This window comes from Camellia sinensis, chromosome 1 (assembly GCF_055761805.1).
Source record: "Camellia sinensis isolate YWXY chromosome 1, ASM5576180v1, whole genome shotgun sequence".
NCBI classification, from domain to species: Eukaryota; Viridiplantae; Streptophyta; class Magnoliopsida; order Ericales; family Theaceae; genus Camellia; species Camellia sinensis.
In genome coordinates, this window is record NC_138961.1 from 27,526,245 (window position 1) to 27,549,300 (window position 23,056).

The 23,056-nt window shown below is 31.2% G+C and overlaps 1 long non-coding RNA gene and 1 other non-coding gene across 8 annotated transcripts; both read left to right on the forward strand.

Annotated features, from left to right (window-relative positions):
* Nucleotides 1-18: 18 nt before the first annotated feature.
* On the forward strand, nucleotides 19-22,220 carry LOC145792952 (uncharacterized). 7 transcript variants are annotated; one of them, XR_014333282.1, is made up of 6 exons: nucleotides 19-176; nucleotides 10,022-10,241; nucleotides 11,349-11,422; nucleotides 11,569-12,081; nucleotides 12,472-12,598; nucleotides 20,265-22,220. It is a non-coding gene; the product is annotated as an uncharacterized LOC145792952 (long non-coding RNA). The 7 variants fall into 7 exon arrangements; XR_014333294.1 differs by having other exon boundaries at nucleotides 11,569-11,770; XR_014333278.1 differs by lacking the exon at nucleotides 10,022-10,241 and having other exon boundaries at nucleotides 20-176.
* On the forward strand, nucleotides 4,951-5,022 carry TRNAP-AGG (transfer RNA proline (anticodon AGG)). Its single transcript has one exon. It is a non-coding gene; the product is annotated as a tRNA-Pro (tRNA).
* Nucleotides 22,221-23,056: the final 836 nt, after the last annotated feature.

Below are 23,056 nucleotides of genomic sequence, written 5' to 3' on the forward strand. Positions count from 1 at the left end.
AACAAACGGGCATGAATCAGAACACCACTACCACACAAATTCTGTGAGCTCTCATCTCTCTCTCTCTCTCTCTCACACACACAAACGAAGCACACCAGAGAACCAAGGAGGAGCAACGCTGGTACCCAAAATTTGGTGACGATCAACTGCGACTTGGGGACCCACTTTCTCACATAGTAAATCTTCTCTCTCTCTCAAACTATCAGATTTTAAAAGAATAAATAAATTTATCAGAATTTTTTTTAATATAATAAATAATTTTAAATTTTTTTTTTTTTACCTAGCTCTTTATCAGATTTTAATTGAATAATTTTTTCTTATTTTTTATATTGTTTCATTGTGTTCCATAATTTATTTACTATTAGATATGAAATAGTCAATGAATTGTGATTTGTGGATTGAATTGTAATTATACTCATGTTTTCTAAGAAGAATAGTTTTGGAAATGAAAAGAGAAAGAAGAATTTGAAAGTAAAACAATTGATTCAATCTTAATCGGGAGCACATGATAAATATTTTGGTATAGATTATTATTGAGTATTCAAGTTCTGTTGCCTTTGGATAAATAAGTTTTACAAAGTTGAAATTGATCAAATCCTACCTTCGGCCAACAATATCATAAGAAAAATTGAATGGATTAGCTATATTGTCTATTAAAAAGGATTTGGTAGATAAATTAGATTATACAAATTTAATTAGTGATTTTGCAACTAAAAATGCCGGAAGAGTAGTATTTAAGTGTTAATTGGTTCAATTGTAAATTAGATATTGCTGAATTATAAGAAAAATGCTAGGAATCCATCCTTATAGATTCCGAATTACCCTGAATGAAGTGCGTAGTCCACATATGAAATGAATATGAGTCATTATTTTTTTTTTCTAGGTAAATTTTAAGTTGATAAGGGTGAATTTGTAATATTGTTAAAACTATAAGGCAACGAAATAATGTTTTTTAGTTTATATGCATAATTTTTTTATTAAAAAAAATATATGTAAAAGGGTCTCATTTTTATAGTTCACTCTTAAGCCTCATGAATCTCATATAAAGCTGAGTAAGAAATCCGTGAAATTCGTAATGCGATCCGGTTTAATTCAATCTGATAGGTTTGGATTGATTTTTTGAATCCGTGGTTCAGTTTCGGATTGAAAAATTAAAAATCCGTAATCCACAGATCGGTTCCTGATTGGAACCGATCTGGACCATATATAAATAGCCTATATTTATATTATACACCCTCCTGCATAGTATCTTTTTTTATTCTATATAAAACCTAAACCCAAACCTAAACTCGCATAATATCTTCTTTTATTGCTTTTGTTTGTTAATTTCAATTTGTAATGGTCTAAATACTTAAGATGGAACTAGTTTCCTTACGGTTGTTTAAATTCTAGAACAATATGTCGTTATTATAGACAAGCATGTTACTATTTTAAAACTAATATAATGCTATGTTTATATTTTTATGAAATTAAAATGATCTATATATATATATTTATTTAATTATATAAATCCGTAATCTTAAATCGATCCAATATATATTTAAATAGATTGATTCAAATTAATTTCACGATTTAAATAGATTAAATTAATTTTAATTTTTAAGAACTATAAATAATAAATTGATCTTAGTTTTGCCTCAATCCGAACTATTCACACTCCTAACGTCATAGTCAGAAATGTGGCGTGGGTCATATATGTGGCTTGAAAGATTGGCAAAAGTGACATTTTAAAAAGTTGAAAGATTGGCAACTTTTTGAATGCACTCAAATGAATTTATACAAAGAAAGTGATCTGGCCTATTTGGTCCATTTAGATTGTAGGATGGCAAAACAAAGGATTGTTTTTGGAAAGCTAATTAAAAATTAATTTTTAAATTTATTAATTTTTTTTGAAAAAACGTATAAAAAATATGGAAGATGATATAGTTAAAAATGAGTTTAAAAAGTTCACTTTCCAAAACAAAAATGTTTAAAAGATTCTTGTTTGGATGGAAAATGGTTTAAAATCGAAAACTCAGAGCTTTGTGACGATGTAAAGCTTTTTTCTGGCAAATTTCATAAATTAGAACCTCAATTGTGTGATTTTTTCGTTTATGAAAAGTTTTGTTTAATGTATTTTTGTTTTGGTTGTCATTTATTTTAACATGTTTATTTAAATATCGATTATCCAAAATTTTTCTTAACTCAAATTTATTATTATTGTTGATAATTTATTTAATAGCAAAAATTACTTTATGTAATTATTTTCTAGTATACTTAGAGCATCCTCATCAAATTAGTTAGTATATATAAATCAAATTAGTTAGTATATTTTTATTATATTTTGGTTTAAAATTTACTTTTGTATTTTGGCTATACACATTTCAAATATACTTTCTAACAAACTATCTATTCTTTTGCCATATTAGTTAACATTATTTTTATTAATTTAATTTAAAATTATTTTTTATAAACTCTACGCAACTAATTCTAAAATATCAAAAGTAACATATTTTAATCTTAGACTGATTCAAACTAATAGCTACATTTGTTGAGTCAAACCCACAAAAACTAAAATAGTTAACTTAATAGTAGCTAGTTTGATGGAATTAACATTTAATGATTTACTCACTATTTTAACTAAACACAAAATTAACTAGTTTGATGAAGATGATCATAGGACTATACTAAAATAGGTTATTTTAGTAATTTTTTTTTTAATTTTTTTACTAAAATATAAGATGAAAAAAATTAGTTTGTTTTGAATGATTTTTGACTTTTTACAAAAAAAAAATGTGTAAAAAATAGAAAGAAAAATCTTTTTAACTTTTTTATATAGCTCTTTTAATTTTTTAATTTTTTTAGTGACTTTTTAACTATTATTATAACTTTCCAAACTTGCCCTAAATTTAAAGAAAAACTTGCCCTAAATTTAAAGAAACATCATGTAGGGTTGGAATTATTTAAGTTAATTGGGCTAATTTAATTGGCCAAAAAAAGTTAACTTTGAGGTTTAAATTTTAATTATCCAAACATATGTAGTGTCTTCTAAAAATGCTAACCCCCTACCCAAGGACAAAAGTTCTATAATTGCGAAAGTGTGATTTTGAGAAAGTAATAAAATGCCACGTGTTATTTACGTGGCAGATTTTCTCAATAAACTAATACAATGTTAGATCATCTCTATTAGCTTGCCTAAATTTTACCCTAAAATATTATTAAAAATTCATTTTTTATTTTAGGATTTACTTTTTTATCTATCTTTCCTAACAAATTTCCTATTCTTTCTCTAATTTATTAAAATAATCTTTTTAATTATTTTTAAATTTGAATATTTTTTTAATAATAAAATAATTAAACAATATAAAATAAAGTAAAAAATGAGGCTCAAAGGTAGTGCTTGAGCAAATGAGAGAGAGAGAGAGAAAGAGAGAGAAGGGGGATGTGAAAGCTTAAGCAAATAAGAGGTCCTAGTCCCAAGTCCCAAAGGCAGTGCTGGAGCAAATAGAGGCTCAAAGCTGATAGGGATAATTACAAAAGAAAGCAATAGAAGTAGAAGCCAGGGGCCGAACGTCTGAGTGGACGATTGGTTAGGTCATTTTTGAGCATTTTTCTTCTTCAGTTACAGGATATTCATGGACATCCAGAGGGATGTCCGAGGGGACGTTCGGGGGACATCTAGGGGACTTCTCCTTTATGCTTAAAACGAAATAAAATAAAAATTTATCAGATATAAGGAAACTACAGTGACTTCCTACAAATAAAGAGTTACTGTAATAATCCTAAATTTAAGAAATGGTATGAGGTATCTATTGAGAAAGAATTTGTAAAGAATTAACCGCTTAAGCTATTATAAGGGAATTGATAGGGATACTCTTAGTTGTTGTTGGTTAGTAGGTAGATACAAATTGATTTGATAGTTTAAGTTTTATTATTTTATGTATTTTTTTTGAACCAATATTTTTTTTATAATTATTTTGGACCTTATTTGAGTATAAAACTATTTATTCTTCATTCTTTATAATTAAAATAAAAGTTAAATTTTCATATTTTATGAATAATTAATATTATTACTAATTAAAATATTTTTTTTAACATACTTATAAAAAAACATAATATCATTTTCTTAAGGAGGGTTGGTGGATTGGATTGGATTGGGTTGGGTTGGGTGGCTTATCATTCTCCATCCGTCTGAACTTAGACAGATTTGAAAAATTTCTATCAATATCTGTCCTCCCATAATATCAAAATTGCTTAAAAGAGGTGGATTGGGTTAGATCAATCAATTTTGGAAGATCAATCCGGTTCGTGAGCACCTCTAGTTGTTGGAGGAAATATGTGAAATTTGGTTACTTGAAATTTTTTTATATAGTAAATCTCTTTACATTATGGCTCATTTGCATTTTGTCTCTTTAAATTTCAAAATTTAACAATTTATTCCCTCAAAGTTTTATCTTATTACAGTTAACTAGTTTGTTAGAATTTTGTTAGGAGTTTATACAAAATTAGATCATGTGTAAATTACATGACATTTTTATTGAATTCTTAGAACAATAATACAATTATTGATTGTTTTACAAAAATAGTACTACTCCATTATTTGGTGATTTTATTTGCATTTTGTCGCCTTATTGTAGTGGCAAAGTGCAAATAAAATCACTAGACAAAAGTGTTATTATCTAAAAATTCAATAAATGTGCTATGTGTTTTACATATGATTTGATTTTTTTTATAAATCTCTAATAAATTTCTAACAAAGAGGATTAATTGTTGAGTTTTAAAATTTTAGGAGGACAAAATACAAATATATCATAGTTTAAAGGAATTTACTATAATTTATATATATAAAAAAACTTTGTAAAAATTTTTCAAAATTATTTAACTGCAGATTACTTGTCAGATATGACTTATGAATTTCGGATACAGCTTTAGGATTAAAGTTTTTAAATAAAACAAAGTTCAAATGTCAAAGGGCATTTGGTCTAGTGGTATGATTCTCGCTTAGGGTGCGAGAGGTCCCGAGTTCAATTCTCGGAATGCCCCCTTTTATCATTTGGTTTGATTACTTTTTCTTTTGTGGACTCGACCAGGCCCAGCCCATCCGACTCAGCAGTTACTGGGCCATACCCATATGCACTCATTACCCCCGTGCAGTCCTATCAAAACTTGAAAAATTTGTTTTTATATTTTATTTTAATTAAAAAAAGAGATTAACCATAAAAGGTTGGTTTCAAATTTAAGGGTTGTTTGACGATGAATTTTTTAGTTGATTTTTTTGATTTTTTAAATTATTTTAGCTTGGGATTTTTTTTGTTGTTTGGTTTTGTTGTTTGGATTTTTTGACGTTTTGGCTTTGGAATGAATTTTCTTTTTTTTTTTTGTCTTTTTGTGTTTTGTTTCCTTTTATGATTTTTTGACTTTTTTTTTATTTTATTTTAATCATTTTATGATTTTTTAGCTCCAGGGAAAAAACCAAACCAGCACTTAGATCTCAAAACAGTTGGTTTTGTATAGAGCTTTCTTCCATCTATTTTAAAAAACACACTTGTCACGTAATTTTTTTTTTTAATTTTAAAACTTACCCAAATTAAAGGTCTTACTCTCTTAACTAATGTAATTAACGTCCTTTGGTTAGCTTAAACCAAAAAAAGAAAAGAAAAAGGAATAGATCTATGAAGAAGCTCATTCAGGCCTCGTTTGGGAACAAGTTAATTTAGTAACTTTTTGGCTATTTAGTTAAAATATGAACTAAAAAAAACTAGTATGTTTGGGATGACTTTTTGACTTTTTACTAAAAGATATGCAAAAAGTAGAGAGAAAAGATAATCTTTGACTTTTTGGTATGGGTTGTTAGTTTTTTGACTAATTTAGTAACTTTTTGACTTTTTGACTAAAAATGAGAGTTCCCAAACGAGGCCTCAGTTTAAATTTTTGTACTAAGGCCGGCCCTCGGTTAAGGCTAGTGAGCCCTGCGCCTAAGGTCCCTAAATTTTGGCCCAAAATAAGTCTCCAAATTTTAAACATTCTTTATACCATTAAGTTTTAAAAAAAGCCCAATTATTGTTACAGGACCTTCAAAACAAAAAGGCCCACTAAAAATAAAGACCCTACCCTTGTCTCAAGAAAGATTGAATGAATTAGCTCTCCTATCTATTGAAAATGATATAGTGGATAAATTAGATTATACAAACTTAATTAGTAATTTTGCACCTAAAAATGTAAGAAGAGTAATGTTTAAGTGATACTTTATCGTAGTTGGTTCAATTTTTATTTGGTATTATAGCTTTGCATTTTTTTCTTTATTGTAAATTGGATTTTGCCATTTTAAATTCTTATAATGATTTCTTCATATCTTAATCCATATAAGTAAATTTTTGTATTGATACTCACAAATAATAACTTATACATTTTTAGTATTTATAATATTACTCAAAATTTTTGTTTGATTAATATGTATAATGGCCCCTCTAGAAACTTCGCCTACGGCCCTATAGAATTCAGGGCCGGCCTGCTTTGTACATTCCCGAACAACTCATTTTTGTTAGAGGAATTATAGAAATTATTCTATGTTCTTGGGGCAAGTTTAGATGGTGCTTTAAATTAAAAGTGGTTGGTCTAATATAGTATATATCACCTTATTGTTGTTGGACAGTTAGAGATGATGTGAAATATGTCAATTAATTAATGAAATAGAACATTGCTCTAAGAGTAATGAATAATTTCTCTTACTAGCACACCCCTCTCATAAAGAAAATTATGATTTTTTAGGATAAAATTTAAGGACTACGATTTGTTTTATAATTATGCTATGAATATTATAATTATTGTTACTCTTTTTTTTTTTTTTTTGGGGGATGATGAATAAAAAGTTATATTTTGTATTAAAAAAAAAGTTATGACATTTTATGGTTCATGTTGCAAATTTAAAAAGAAGACGAAGAGATTTTCTCGCAACTATGATTGCATTTATATCATTTTTTTCTATAAAGAACTGTTTATCGAGAATACAAGTTTAATCTTCTCTTAGATTAAGTTTGGCGAGGATGAAAGTGAGGGAAATAAAAAAAAAAATAAAAATGTTAGAAATCTCAAAAATTTTACCAAAAATTTTATCAAATATATAAGAAAATTTAAATTTGTTTATAAAAAATAGTTACTTATACTTCAAATTCCTATTTTATCTCTATTTTCTTTTCAAAATTACAAGAAATTTTGTTTTGTTTTGTTTTTTTTCTTTTGCATTTGTTTCAACTATTTTAACTCTTTATAATGACCTTTAAAATAAGTTTCAAATTGTTGGAGATCAAGTTTTTTAAGGTCTCGATCAGACTTTCTTTTCAATTTTCTTACACTTGAAAACTTGAACTATGAGTGTTTGATTCAAAGAACAAGCAAGTGCTTAAATTCAAACCTGAAAAGGAGATAAAATCAACGATTCACCAATTATAACATATTGAAATTTAGTTTTTTTTTAATTAATAAATTTAAAATTCATCCACTTGGACCAAGGGAGGAAATGTTTACTTGTTGCTTATAATAATAACAACTAATTAATTCATCCACTTGGACCAAGTGTTATCTTGTACAAAAAGTCGTGGGCATCCCCTAACTGGCCAGTTGCTTTTGGTTCAGGCATCTACGGTCGTCATTAATTAGAATTTTTTTTGATAATGACCATTAATTGTAATTGATAAGTTAAACTTTTTCCATGGAATTAACTGGTGATGACCACATGTTAACAAAAATCTATGTAATATGGAACATCACTGCTATATTAATTAGTATATTAACAGTAATTAACAGATGACATACTAACATAATTTTAAAAGTTTTAAGTATTTATATTATTTATAATGGGTATGATCATAATTTTGAAATAATAATATCATAATATATATTGATATATTAATTGATGTACTAATTAATATACGTAACACCATTGTAGATAAAATGGGTCTGGTTAACGTGAAAGGCACAAATGTAGAGAAGCCAATAATACAAATATATGTATATATATATATACAAATGCATAAACACATGTGAAATATTATAAATTTATAGTGAGGTAGATCTTTTATCCTTATATTAAGTGTGATGATTTGGTCATCCATACCTTTCAAGTTTCAATCAGTAGATAAATCTTTCATCCTATAGATATATATATATATATATATATCTATATAATAAGGGAGAAGAGTTTTTGAATTTGTGTGAAAATGTATCGGAGATAAATTTCAATTTAACGGCTGAGATGATTCTTAAGCTTATATCGATGGTTCAGATTGGTTCAAATGAATGATGATTGATTCATTCACGCATGCACGTCTGACCCACGCACGTCTGACCACATCCTCCCCACCTTCCCTCTCTCTATCTCTCTCTCTTTCACTCTCTGTTCTTCTTCGACAGAAGCAAAAAACCCCACCCTCTTCGCTACCGACGCTCCTCCTTCGTCACACTCCTCTTCATCAACCGTTTGATTTCAATTCTCTTCATCGACCCCCACCCTCTTCGCTACCGACGCTCCTCCTCCTCCTCCTCATTCGTCACGCTCCTCTTCATCGCAAGGTAAGATTCCCTTACAACCCAAAACAATTTCAGTATAGTTTTGTGGCTTTAATCATATATCCAGAAGAGTTGGGGCTTTGATCATATAACAGAGTACTCATTTTGATTTTGATTTTTGTTTTTTCTAAACCTTAAATTGATTTGTTAATTAGGGTATTTTAGGTATTTGGATTGCTCTAAATCAAGTTTGTAAGATTGATTTGGTTTAGTAATATGTGTTTGTTTCCCTTTTTTTTTTTTCCACTTTTGAGTTTTTGATCCGATTGTGCTTCGATTGGCTCACCAAGTTCGCTCCTCTGTTTGCTCCTCTCCTCTCTCCCTCTCTCTCAAACCCTAGATTTACGCTCAGCCACCAGAAATCATTCTCCGAAAAATACCATTTCGATTTTGGGTTCAATTCCATTTTGGGTTTCGATTAGTTTGTAATTGTGTTTATGTATAGTTGATGTGTTTCAAATTATGTTGATTTGTTTGTACCCAATTGTGTTTGTTATTGCCAGAAAAAAGATAATTTTTATTGGGTTTTGAGTTTTAAGACTTAATAGGAGTAGTTTTGTTGGTGGGTTGGCTGAGACAATTCTCTTAATAAAATGTCAAGTGTGTGCAGATTAAGCTCAATTTCTTTGATCCTGCCTGCTGAATGCTCTGCTCAGAGTAATCAGTGCGGTTATTCATTTCAGTATACAGATGGAAGTGGGACGTCTGGTTTTTATGTATCTAATTTTCTGTATTTTGACACAATTATGGGGCCGTCTTTGGTCACTAACTCTTTCGCCCTAATTGTTTTCGGGTAAGCTGTTATGACTTCTGAAGGTTGTCTGTGTCAATGTGGGACATAAAATAACTATTAGATGGAGAGAGTAGATGGTCAAAAGAGTGAAATAAAAAGCCTTCGTGATAGTCTAATATGTGGTTTCCATAATTAGCAGCCTTTTTTTTTATTATTTTAGTTTACAGAACAACCATAATCAAATGTGACATTGGTTATTTCAACATGATTTCACCAATCTTCTAATTGAAAAAAAATCAGTTAACTTAGGGTTCATTTGGGAATTGGCTTTTTTAGTGGCTTTTTGTCTAAAACTTCGTGGCCTTATGTTCTACGACAAAAAATCAGTGGTGTTCATTCTCTTAGTAGATTCTACATTGGTAAATGGAGAAGAGGAAGAGGAAGAGGAAGAGGATTATAAATGGGATGAGGACCAAAATTTCTAATGGTAACTGTAAAAAGAAGAATGAAGGTCAACTGAAGGAGGATTAGAGAAGTAATGATCTTAGCAGAATGTATCTTATATTATATGTTATATCTGCAATGGCTTGGCAACATATCAGGATTGAGGAGTTGAGTGTACATTTCAAAACTTCTGTCCTCTTTTTTCTATTGTCATTGTTTTATCCCCATATCAATGTTCATCTTTAGTTTTGTTGGGTGGGTTTTGAACATTTGATTGGCTGTTTTGGAATTTGTGAACAGGTGTAGCACCAATCACTCTGGGGACTTAATTATGCCAGATAAAGCAATTGATGGGATTTTTGGGTTTGGTCGACAGGTTCTGTCTGTCATATCACAGTTGTCATCCCGAGGGATTACTCCCAAGGTTTTCTCCCACTGCTTGAAAGAAGATGGCAACGGTGGCGGATTATTAGTTCTTGATGAGAGAGAGCCAAAGCCACACCAAATTTGAACAACACAGGCCTGATATCTCTATTCTCTTTCACCATCCTAATTGAAAAGCTCTAATCTAGACACATAGATACAGATATATACACATATATGAAGATCATGGGTCCTCTTCTTCATCATCTTCCATCTACACGCCCAAATTCAGAAAAAATCAAACGACCCATTTGAGAAAAACAATTTATAAGCAAAACCCAATTCAGATTTTGGCGATTTATGACTCACCATCGGAGATAAAGATCGTATATGCATCGAGAAATAGAGCAAATGAGTTTGGAGACGATTTGGTGTTGTTGTGGGTCTTTTTGCAAACTCAAGTTTTTGTGACTTTCATGAGTTTGAGATTTTGTCTTTCTTTTGAGAGTTTGAGACAGTTGCGTATGAAAACCCATAATTTAATTGAGTAAAGTCTTATGACGACTGGCCATTGATTTTTTGTCTTAAGTCATGTTGAATGTAATAAGCACATCTATATAATAAGGGAAGATGGTTTTTGAAAATCTATACAAATGTCTGAGAGATACATTTAATTTGGACGGCTGAGATGTCTAAAATGTTTAGATCAATGGGTGGTTCCCGCCCAACACATTTCATTTGATTTGCCTATATCTATCCTCTGTCTCCCCCATACCCTCTGTCTACCATCTGTCTTCCCATACCCTCTACCTTCCCTCTCTATCTCCCTCTCTGTCTCCCTCTCTGTCTGTCTCCCTATTCCTACTCTGCACTGACTCTCCCCTCAGTATCTACCTTCCCTCTCTATCTCCCTTTCTTGCTCTGTTTTTGGGTTTATCTTATTGTATTGGGTTTGGATTTTGAGTTATACGGGTGATATTGAGCCAACTGGTATATACGGGTGAGTTATAGATATATGGAAAAGAAATTCTGCTCAGACTTTAACCAATTCTACAGGTCAGCATTGGTGATTTGTCTGCTCTGCCCATTTTGAGTTTAAATTCATTGAAGTTGATGTTGAGTACCTTCTGGGAAAACACTTATTCCTTTTTTGTATTTAATGTATTTCCTTTGTTTAAACCTGATGATACTTCTTCTCTTTGCTGGACTTCTGCATTTGTAAACCATTATAGCCCTTGTTGACCTGGTAGTAATTGATTTACAGGTTTGCCACTCTCAAGGAGCCAATCAGATTCAGCAAGGACGAGTCCTATTGGTGATCCAATAGAGGACAAAGTGGTATAAATTAAGTTTATTACTAAGTCGTTGTAATGATGGTCGACAGCTGACTAAAATCTATGCAGGATGTCTATTCAGTACTGAGATCTGTACTACAATATTATTACATTACTTTGATCTATTTTATGTCTGTGGATGGCATGCAGATAGTGTCTGAGCTGAGAAATGCTTCAAATAGAAGATCAAATGGAACACCCATAGACCATGAAATGTCGAAAGAAGTTGAGTCCAAGCATAATCCTCCCAGTGTGGTCGCCAAGTTGATGGGGCTTGATACCCTTCCATGGCAACAGTCTGATTCTGCTGCGCAAAGAAGTCATTAAAGAGACTATGCACGAAGTCATTCAGGTATTCCTTTGGCTTATTGGCAGCAAGAACATGGATTGGACATGCAAATGCAATGTGAGATCCATCAGTGTCCAGAGCATAATGAGTATAAGGATGTTTATGAAATATGACAGCAATCACAGAAAGGAAGTTATGTAAGAGATAAATCACCACAGAAAGGAAGGTATAATGAGAATACAAATGAGAAAAAGATGGCTTTAGTTCGTCAGAAGTTCATCGAAGCAAAACGCCTAGCCACAGATGAAAAACTTCGCCAATCCAAACAATTCCAAGATGTGTTGGAAGTTTTAAGTTCTAACAAAGATTTATTCGTTAAGTTTCTGCAAGAACCAAATTCCCTGTTCTCTTAGCATCTGTATGATTTGCAGCATGTTTCCCCACCTCCCGAGACTAAGCGCATCACTATTCTTAGACCTTCAAATGATATATATATTTAGTTATAGGGATTATATCAGACAAATCTATAGTATTTATATCAGACAAATTTTGCACAGACCAATATATGGAAAAGTATTTTTAACTGCTTAGTTCAATAGAGTTATTGAAAACATGACTTTAACCAATTCAGTATTATTATTTAGTGTTGAAAACATGACTTCAGTATTCTCTCATTTTTATCTTAATTGAAAACATGGCTTTAGTATTCTCTCATTGATTCGGGTAATTGTTCTTCTTCTTGAATTTTTTTTTTCCTCTCTTAGCTTTTGCCTTCATCAGAGCTTCTGTGGATCACTCTGACCACTTTCACCGTTGTTCACTCCGGCTGTGACATCACTTCGGCTGCTCGGCTATTCACTTCAGCTACTCGACATCTTGCTCGGCTGCTCGGTTAGTTTATTACTTTGGTTCTTATTTTTTTTTTGCTTAATTTTTTTTTCTGCTCGGCTGCTCAATGCTTTGGTAACGTTTGGCTACTCGACATCACTCTTTTTCCTCTCTCAGCTTTTGTTATTTCTTTTGTTATTGCTTTGCTTTGATATTGAGCCAACTGATATATACGAGTGAATTTTGTTCTTTTGTTATTGAGCCAACTGCTCTGTTTTGTTAAAGAAAACAGTTGCTTTGTTAAAGAAAATAGTTGCTTTGTTAACAAAGTGACTATACCATGGTTGCTATGGTTTAGACTATATCATGGCTGCTTTGTTAAAGAAAATAATTGCTTTGTTAAAGAAAAAATAATTGATATTGAGCCAACTGCTTTGTTTTTTTATCTCTTTTGTTGCTCTGTTAAAGAAATAACAAAAGAAAAAAACTGTTTTTTTCTTTTGTTAAAGAGTAGTTGCAAAGGCTATGTTTTTTATCACCAAAATCGGTTGGCTCAATTTTTTATCACCAAAATCAGTTGGCTCAATTTTTTATCACTAAAATCACCAAAAATTCTGCTTAATGTTTTTATTACTGTTTTTTATTCTATTTTTTTATCACCAAAATCACCAAAAATTCTACTCAAAAATTCTGCACAATGTTTTTTATTCTGTAATTAAAAATTTTGTTTTTTATTACTGTCAACTGTTTAAATTAGTGATGAGAGACAAAAATTCTTTTCAATGTGTTTACTGTTATGAGAGACAATTTTTATGTTTTTCCAAAAATTCTACGCAATATGTTTTTCCAAAAATTCTACGCAATATGTTTTTCCAATAATATATATGGATGTGAGCATGAATTTAGATGTTATGAAAGACAATTTTTATCATTAGATGAATATTCAATTAAGTGAATTTTTATCATTTCATGCTCACATTCAATTTTTATCATTTCATGAATTTTTATCATTAATTGAATAGTTGGTCCAGATGATGATATGTGAGCATGCATATATATATTATAAGAGACAAAAATTCTGCTCAATGTGTTTACTGTCAAGATATTTGTCTAGGTATATAATTTATTTGGTGTCTGACATACACCAAAACAATATATAATCTTTATTTGGCTCAAACTCAACATCACACTAGCCACTCCTGAACTAGATGAATCTCTCACTATCTCAAATGTTGCGTGAGGAAACCTGCCATCTTCGCCTACCAGGGTCAATTATAGTCCCTCTTTTGCCTTCTCTTTGTGGCAGCAACCCCCATGATATAGTCACTTCGGCTGCTCTATTTTTTATCACCAAAATCAGTTATTGCTTTGCTATGTTTTTTACCAATTTTTGTCTCTCCTCCTTTCTCTCAGTGTGTTGGGCCCATGCTATAGATTTTTTGAGTTCCTGCTATCGGATATTAACTGCATTTTCAGTGTGTTGGCTCTGTGCTTATGGTTATTTACTTCCAATATTCAGCCATTAATTTGGTTTTTTCAGAGTCATGTTAATAATTTTTAAGTGGGTGTGAAGTCTATGTCCATGCAGTGTTGTTAGTGAGTTGCTATAGTAAGAAAAATAAAATTGTTTTCTCCATTTTAGCTCCAAAAACTCACAAACATTATATAGTTCTTTACCTCTATAATTGATTATTCTTTTTAGGGGTCCAGATGATGATATGGACAAATTTTTTTAATTAATTTCAAACTCCAAATCCAACATCTTAAGTAATAGATTCTAATAAATTTGTAAGCTTTTTAAGTGTACACATATAAATATATAGAAATTCCTATTTATTAGGTTAATAACATCTAAATTTCCTCTCACATCTAAATCAGAAATTTTTTATCACCAATGTTCCTATTTATTATGTTAACAACTCCCTTTTTTGTGTTTATGTGTTTATAATTTATTATGTTTTCGTATAATTTATTATGTGTTCGTATTTTGGTTTGTTTGTTTGTTTGCACTATCACAAATGTTCGCAACTTTTTAGACTTAATAAGCTTTTGTTTGTTTGTTTGTGTAGAAATTCAGTATTTAAAATTTTGATTTTTCTATGTTTGTTATTTAAAATGAAATTCAGTGCTCTTAAAAAAATAATATAAAATGAGTGTCTTGGATTTTTTTGTCTTATCAACTTCAATTGTTTAGACTGACTTAGACTAAAATAGTTTGGAATTTTTCCTGTTTCACTTTTTCAAGTCCTCTGTCAACTGAATATGCTTCATTTTAGTAGTCATCTTGGGCATGTAATTGATCATATATATGTATATGCATATCTTAGCTTGGTGGTGGGTTGCTAGGTTAGGAGGCTTTTTTTCCATAATTTTAGCTTGCTAGATTTGTATTAAGGTTCTGCCTCAAGGTTGAGGCCTCACCCGTTGGTCATGTAATGAAATCTCAATGGATAAGCATTCGATTTCACATTTAATTCACTACACTTTCACAAATCATGCCTCTCTTTCTAGATAGCACACCACCAAGTTCCACATGGATTGGATTCTGAATTTCAGACATCACCTGGCAAGATATATAGATCAATTTCCATCACACATGGACATGTGCATGAACACTTCAAAAATGCCACAAATATACCAGAGATTCCATGTGATAGTTATCCCCACGTAGAAAATAGAACTGACGCCATTATTAAATGTGCAGTTGGACTTTGACAGATTAATACTGTGAATGATTCCATTTTTCCTACAAAATTATTAAAATTATAAGTTCCTTTTTTCATATTATGAAAGTCTTAATATATGTACAAAATAATACCTATTTGTATCAATAGATGCATGTTAAACAAATTATGTGTGTGTGGTTCAAAGTAACATTCTAATAAATGACATATCTTCAGGGAATGAAACTCTTTAACCGATCAATTTCATTAGTAAATACCAGTCCCATTAGGCATAAGCTAAGTCATAATCAAGAGACAAAAGCAATTGACTGATGACTCCATAATGTTTCCCCTTTCTATGATCACACTCTACCTCCAGATGATATTTTTATATTTTGGACCCAAAACTACCAGTTCTTTAATATAAATTTAGCTCATGATAGTATCCAATGCTAAAATGGAGGGAAAAAAAAAACATCCACTCAAAACCATCCTAGGTCTCATAGCTAGCTATATTCAAGGAGATGCTTGAAATACAAGTAGCCAAAATTGGAAAGAATAAGCCTTCTTGATCAGCTTTATATGTTTAGTGCACATAGAATTGGAACAACAAAAGACTCCAAATAAGAAATTAGAACCTGTTGTGTGCTCATTGTAATAGTGTTGACTAAAATTTGTGACAATTTACACATAAATCTTTGCAATCTGTGTGCTAATTCTGAAGAAGCTCATTGGTACTTGGTAGGTCTTATTTTATATTTTTCAAATATGAAATCTTTCTCTCACATATAGTAATTTTGGAGAGTAAAATTGATTATACAAATAAGAAAATTGCAAAGATCTTTAGTGCTCCTCTCTATTTGATTTTACACATAGATCTTTGCAATCTGTGTGTTGAGTCTTAAGAAGCTCATGGTATTTGGTAGGTCTTATTTTAAATTTTTTTAATATGAAATCTCTCTCACATATAGTAATATTGGGGAGTAAAATTGATTATACAAATAAGAAAATTGGCTAAATCTTTAGTGCTCCTCTCTCTATTTGATTTATTTATTTTTAATCAGCTGTTGTTCATAGAAAATTGGCTAAACCATTAAAGGTATCCTACTTCTTTAATATGTTGCTTGGCTTCCATTGGGAATTAAATTGTTCAATTTGCTTTTAGTTTACGATTTTTTTTTTAATTTAATATTATCATTTGTAAATGTTTTGCAATAATAGATTAATCTACAATAATAGATAGATATATAATACTTGATCTTAAAATGTAATTTATCCAGTTTAATGTAATTTATCATCTGGATTAAAATTTTTGATATGCCTTCCATTGGGAATTAAGTTGTTCAATTTACTTTTAGATATACAATTTTTTTTTTACTGCCTTTTATATTTTTGATATGCAATATAACTTTAAATCTTATATGTTTGTTTTTTAATTTGCATTAAGATTAGGAGGAGTTATTTTATTTGAGTTTTGTAGAGCGTGTAATACAAGCAAAATTATTATAAGTTCTTTAAGAATAAAAATATTTCAATATATTTTTTCAGTATCTTTATAAAAAAATGACACAAATTTTATAAATTTCAACATAATACGTATAAATTATAACTGCATTTTAATCTTAAAATTATTTACACCGTGTCTTTAGGCACGGACCTACGCTAGGTTTGCTTTTATGGATCCAAACATCGTCTATAGCCCCCTTGACCGACCGCATATGCCCATTTAGAGAAAACTCGACTTTTTTTTATTGACTTTTTTTGACTATCTGTTCAAATTTTTTGACTTCTTGAGATGGCTGAGATACCTAATCAACATCTAACTGCTGAGATTAAATGATGGTTCCCGCCCAACTGATTTCAAATTTTAAACTCCCTCTCTGTACCCATTTCTCTCTCACCTTTTGCCTCTCATTTCTCTCTATCCCCATTTCTCTCTCTGCTTTCATTAGAGCTCACTCTGACTGTCATTCAATCCGACAGCAGCTCTGTTGCAACATCACTCCAACCATTTCGGCAGCTCAGCAGCTCAGGTTGCAACATCACTCAAGTGGATTTGGTGTTATTTTTGTTTGGGCTTTGATAATTACTCAGCTGGGCTTGATGATTTGGTTTTATCATATATTTTGTGGCTTTGATTATATATTTTGTGTAGTTATTTGGGAGAGGTACCAAACTAAAGAGTAACAGACTAACAAAGGCCAAATCTATATATTCAAATTGTTTTGATATATTATTATTTTTTTCAGTAGGAATGCAACGAAATATGTGGAAGACAGAGCCCGTAAAGGACTGAGTGGCCACTTCTTTCCACCGACAAATCGTTTAGGCTGTTAATGGTATTTATTTATTATTTATTTTTAAGTATCAAAATACATCTCAGATTGTTTATTTTAATTTTTTTTTAAATTTTTGTATAAATTCTGTAATTATTTAAGAAAAAAACAAAGAAAAAATTTGATGGCACATCTCATTTGCTTTGATCGTACATGTTTTATGAATATTTTATTTACTATTAACTATTTCAAATAGTATCTATATAATAAGGCAAGAGGTTTTTTGAAAATGTGTTAAAATGTATGAGAGATACATTTTGAATCATGGGTTTAGATCCATTCTAATAAATATCAATGGTGGAGATGTGTTTGATTCCCGCCGAAATGCTCTCTTCTCTCTCTCCCCCACGTTTGCCTAAACATATCTCTTCAACTCCCTCTCTATACGTTTCTCTCTCATGTTCTCTCTTCAAAATAAAATAAAAAACCTGATCTCCTGTTATTACCTTTACCCTTCTTCATCCTTCACCAAACACCACCACCGATCCGCTGCCGCCGCTCACCACCACCGCCGTTGCTCATCATCATCGTCGCCATTGATCCAACTCCGCGACTGTCCCACCGTCCCTCTCTATCTCTCTCCCACTCTTTGTTCTTCTGCTTTAACAGAACGATCTCACCCACCCTCTTTCTCCTCAACGAAAGGCGAAAAAGAGAGCAGCAGCAGCAGCAGAGGCCCAAGTGGCCGATGAAAGTTGAATCGGAAGCTAATCCGATGGCCACACCATCTGAGAAAAGTCTGGTCCCAATCCCAAACGAGAAGCTCTCTCTCTCCAAAACCCTTGCCATACCTAAAAGTAAAACACCTCTCTTCTCTCTCTCTTTCTCTATCATATTATATAAAATAGTGGAGTCAATCTGAAGGAGGAGCAATCTTGCCTACCAACTGTTCGATAAAAATGATGTGAGACAGAGGTGCTAAATTTAAACTTCATTAATGCTCCAATCGATTTATACTACAAACCCAGATTAGTACTACGCAAGAATAGTACACATTAACCCTTATTTCCATGTTGGTAAGGTTTTCTTGATTCAACACCTATAAATATGGTAATTTGGTGATTTGTTTGAAATACCCAATTGAGGGTTTATTGGGTTTTGTGAGCAAATGCAGAGGAAGTCAATAACCAATCTGGTGATTTGGCTGATTTGTGGAGTTCTGGGGGTCGACATTTCTGGGTTTTGGCAAAGATTTATTTGTTGATACATACATTTGAAGAATTCAGACTTCAATTTTGAGACTTTGTGAGCTTTTCATACTCTTAGACCTTCCTATGCTAGGGAAAAGAACTATCCAGGTGAGATCACTCATGTTTACTAGCTTGCTTCCTTTTAAAGTTTTTAATTTTTATTTTAGTCAATTGGGAGGAGAATATTTACAAAATATATTAGAAAATTACATTAAATAGAATAAGTAATTATGTAAAAAAGTCCAATTATATATACCTGCAACGAAAATGCTAATATGCACACTCCTATCATAAGAAATTTATGAATTTTTTTGGGTAAAAGTTATGAATGGGGAATTTATGGTGTGCACCTAAAGTGAAAGTTCTAAACCATTGTGATTATGTTGATTAGTTATGAACGATGTGGTGAAAATGTTACGAACCATTTGTAGTGACAAATCATTTTGGTGAGAAAAGTTACATGTTAAGGTATTTGTTACGGAATATTGTGGTTATGTTAAGTTTGTTGTGGTAATACAGTATGCCATTTTTAGAATATGCACCACAACTCCCTACCCGCAAACTCAACATCACAGCCACTATATTAATATATGAAATTGTGGTTATGTTAAGTTTGTTGTGGGAATACAGTATGCCATTTTTAGAATTTGCACCACAACTCCCTACCCGCAAACTCAACATCACAGCCACTATATTAATATATGAAAGAGTTTAAAGGGAAAAAATAACATCTAAAGAAAAACCTAATATGAAATAAATAATTAGTCTCTACTTTGACTAGAAATTGACACTAACCTCTCTTAATATATGAAAAGAGTCCATAAAGGGAAGAATAACAACTAAAGAAAAAGCTAATATGAAAGAAATAATCAGTCTTTACTTTTACAAGAATTGACCTTGACCTCTCAATTAAGGTAAGTGACCCTAGCCTATTAAGCACAGACACGGATACAGACACTGGCATGGAACACGATGATTTTAAAAAAATGGGGACATGGACATGGCAGGGGACATGGCAATTTTTTTATATATTTATTTACGATTGAGATTAATTTTATGTTACCAAACATCAAAATTCATAAAAACTACCATTAATTCAATATATATACATGTCTATGTAATAAGAGTTGTTTTGGGAGTTGTTTAATGGAGTTGTTTTCAATTTTTGCTGATGTTGTGTGCTGTTTTGCTGGGGCTTTTGCTCTGGTTTTTGTTTTTTTTTTTGCTCTGTTCTGTTTGATTATGCTGCTGTGGGTTTTATGAAAAAGCTGCATGTTCAACTTTCAATTGGCCATTGATGGTTTAATTTAATTATGGCTATAGTCTTAAATGTTTCAAATGTTACAGCTTTTTGTTAAAGAATCTCTGGTATGGTTTAGATGGTCCAAATTGGCAAGAAATTATGTGTCTTTTTATCTAACACTGAACACGCAATGAGACGAGCTTAATTTACAAATACACTAGAACTGATGACATTGTGTGCAGCTGAGATTGCTTGATTGAGATGTGCAATTTGAACATGGGTTCTATTCTATTGCAGGTGCTTATCTTGCAAGATAGTGTAGAAGAGAAGGATGATGAGATCTTAAGGTTGAAGCAGGAGTTGCAGTAGAGGAGCATAGTGGAAGAGGAGAAGACTGAGGTAGCTTCTGATAAGAAAGATGGTGACATCGACGGAGGGATGCTATGTCCTGAAGCAGAAACAGAGAGTTAGTAAACTTACTTATCCGAAAGGACTTCACCCCCCAACACCGCCGCGCCCCCTCCCCCCCCTCCGGCGCTTTCGCTGTCTGTATATTGTACATTAATTTTGGTTTTTTATTTTTCTTGACTTAAATTTTCTATATCTTTTAATAGGCCAATAATTTTTGAGACTTAGGAATAAATTCTCAAAGCTGTTGTAACATGATGCATAGGCATGATTTTTGAATGGGACTGCCCCCTTTCCCAATCCTCCCATTAAATGGTTGATTGTGGAGGCTGCAAAATGGGAATTGGGAAGTTCAGGACAACACTAGGGATGCCATTCTTCCTCTCACTAACCTGCTGGACCGCATTCCATTTTTTTTAGTGTGCATACGGGGATTGTGCTCATTATCAATTTAGGGTTTAGAGAATATGTGCTAGAATGAAACCTATACTTTGTTATCATATTGATGGGTAGGCAACCATAAATGTTTTCAAATTTTTGGAATTGGTTTTTGCAGGATCTGAAAATGATGGATGTTTTTGAACTTTTCATTGTTTTTGTTTTTGAAAACAAAGAAAATGAAAATACAACCAAACAGGTTACTACAGTTCTCTTACAAGTTTATTGTGCATTTAAAAGTTATAGGATGTCCATTCAATAATTTTACCCTTTCTCAATATATTGTAGGGGACGAAAGAGTTGAATCCTAAGTTATTCTTTGTTTAGGCAGGCTGAATTAGATAGGATTAACATTCTTAAATTTATTAGCTTTAGAATTATCAATGCCTTTAGGATTGTAGGATTGCTTTTTTATTCTGGAAAAGTTTCTATTTGTTCTTATTTTCTTTTCTCTCATTCATTCTTATCTATTATTCAGGAAATTGCTAGACAATTATGTGTGGAACATCAATTGTTGTTCTAAAAAATGGTAACATGCCTAATCCATTTAAGATCACATGATGCATTTGGAACATAATTGATCCAGTATTTTTTTTATTATCTTGACTTGATTTTCGCAGGCATCATTTGATGATAACACCCAGTTCATGATAGCAATGTTAAGGTGAGTGTAGAAAATGTTGTTAATGTAGTCTTCTGACCTTGACTAATCGACAGTTGGGTTTTCTTGAGCTGTCCATTTCATTCTGTTCTGTGCCTCCAACGAAGTTGTTTTCAGTGATCAAGATAGTATTACCATTGTTCTCTTTGTTCTTTCCTTTTTTATTGCATTAGTTCCTATTTGAACTAAAGCCTCTCTAATTTCTGTGGTCTTGCCTCTTATTAGTTCTATCCTTATATGGGTTTAACTCCATTTTTACTATCATCAATCCTCTTTGTTACATTTGACATGTTTTAACAGATAGTAGCAATAATTCACCATTCAAATCAATCAAAATGGCACAGACCTTTTACTTCATTAAATCTTTCCCTACGGTTGCACTTTGCAATTATTGGATCTATTGCATCAATTAATTACTAGAAAGGAACAATGAATTCAAAAAGCTGGCAGCACTCTGTGAAATGATTTTGTGAATCACATAAGACTTGGTTGTAACCTTAAACTCTTGAGGGAAAGGAAGACAATGGACTATGTGAAGCTAATGCATAAGAGTTACAACATGAATGACATCTTGCCAGATAGCAATGTACAGTACCCCTTGGAAGTTTGTGTTTTAGTTTTTGGGCACAAGCCAATGCTGCTTACTTTAGTATGCACATTTGTGATATTGCTTATCTGCTTCTGCAATATTTCTCAGACTCTTCTCTATGAAATTCAAATAAAAGTGTTGTAGGATTGCTTTTTTATTCTGGAAAAGTTTCTATTTGTTCTTATTTTCTTTTCTCTCATTCATTCGTATTTATTATTCAAGAAATTTCCAGAAAATTATGTGTGGAACATCAATTGTTGTTCTCAAAAATGGTAACATGCCTAATCCATTTAAGATCACATGATGCATTTGGAACATAATTGATCCAGTATTTTTTTTATTATCTTGATTTGATTTTTGCAAGCATTATTTGATGATAACACCCAGTTCATGATAGCAATGTTAAGGTGAGTGTAGAAAATGTTGTTAATGTTATCTTCAGACCTTGACTAATTCAATTCGGGTTTTTTTATGATTTTAATCAGCCTCTTATTAGTTCTATCCTTATATGGGTTTAACTCCATTTTTTTTGAACCTATTTGTCCAAATTATTTTAACATATCTTCTCATATTTTTAACCTATCTGTCCACTTATTTTAATTAATAAATTTTTACTTATATGTTTAAATTATTTTAACTTATTTGTTTTCAAAATTGAAAAATGCGTACATCAATTTGGACAGATAGAGATACCTGAAACTTAAAAAAAAAACATTTGTGGGATTACATCTTTAACATGTCATAACTTTACACTTGGTAATCGATTTTGGACAAATTTTGTTCTGTTTTGTTGTTTTTGTTTTTAGATTTATGCATATGAAACTGCGGAAAGTGATTTTTGAGTATGTTTTGTTGTTTTACGTTGTTTATATAGTGTGGAATAAGTTTTATATTAAATTATTAGAATGTTATATAGTAATATTAATTTTAGAGAAATTGTTTATTTTTTACTATTGTATTAATAAAAGTTAATTTTATGTTATTTACAATTTA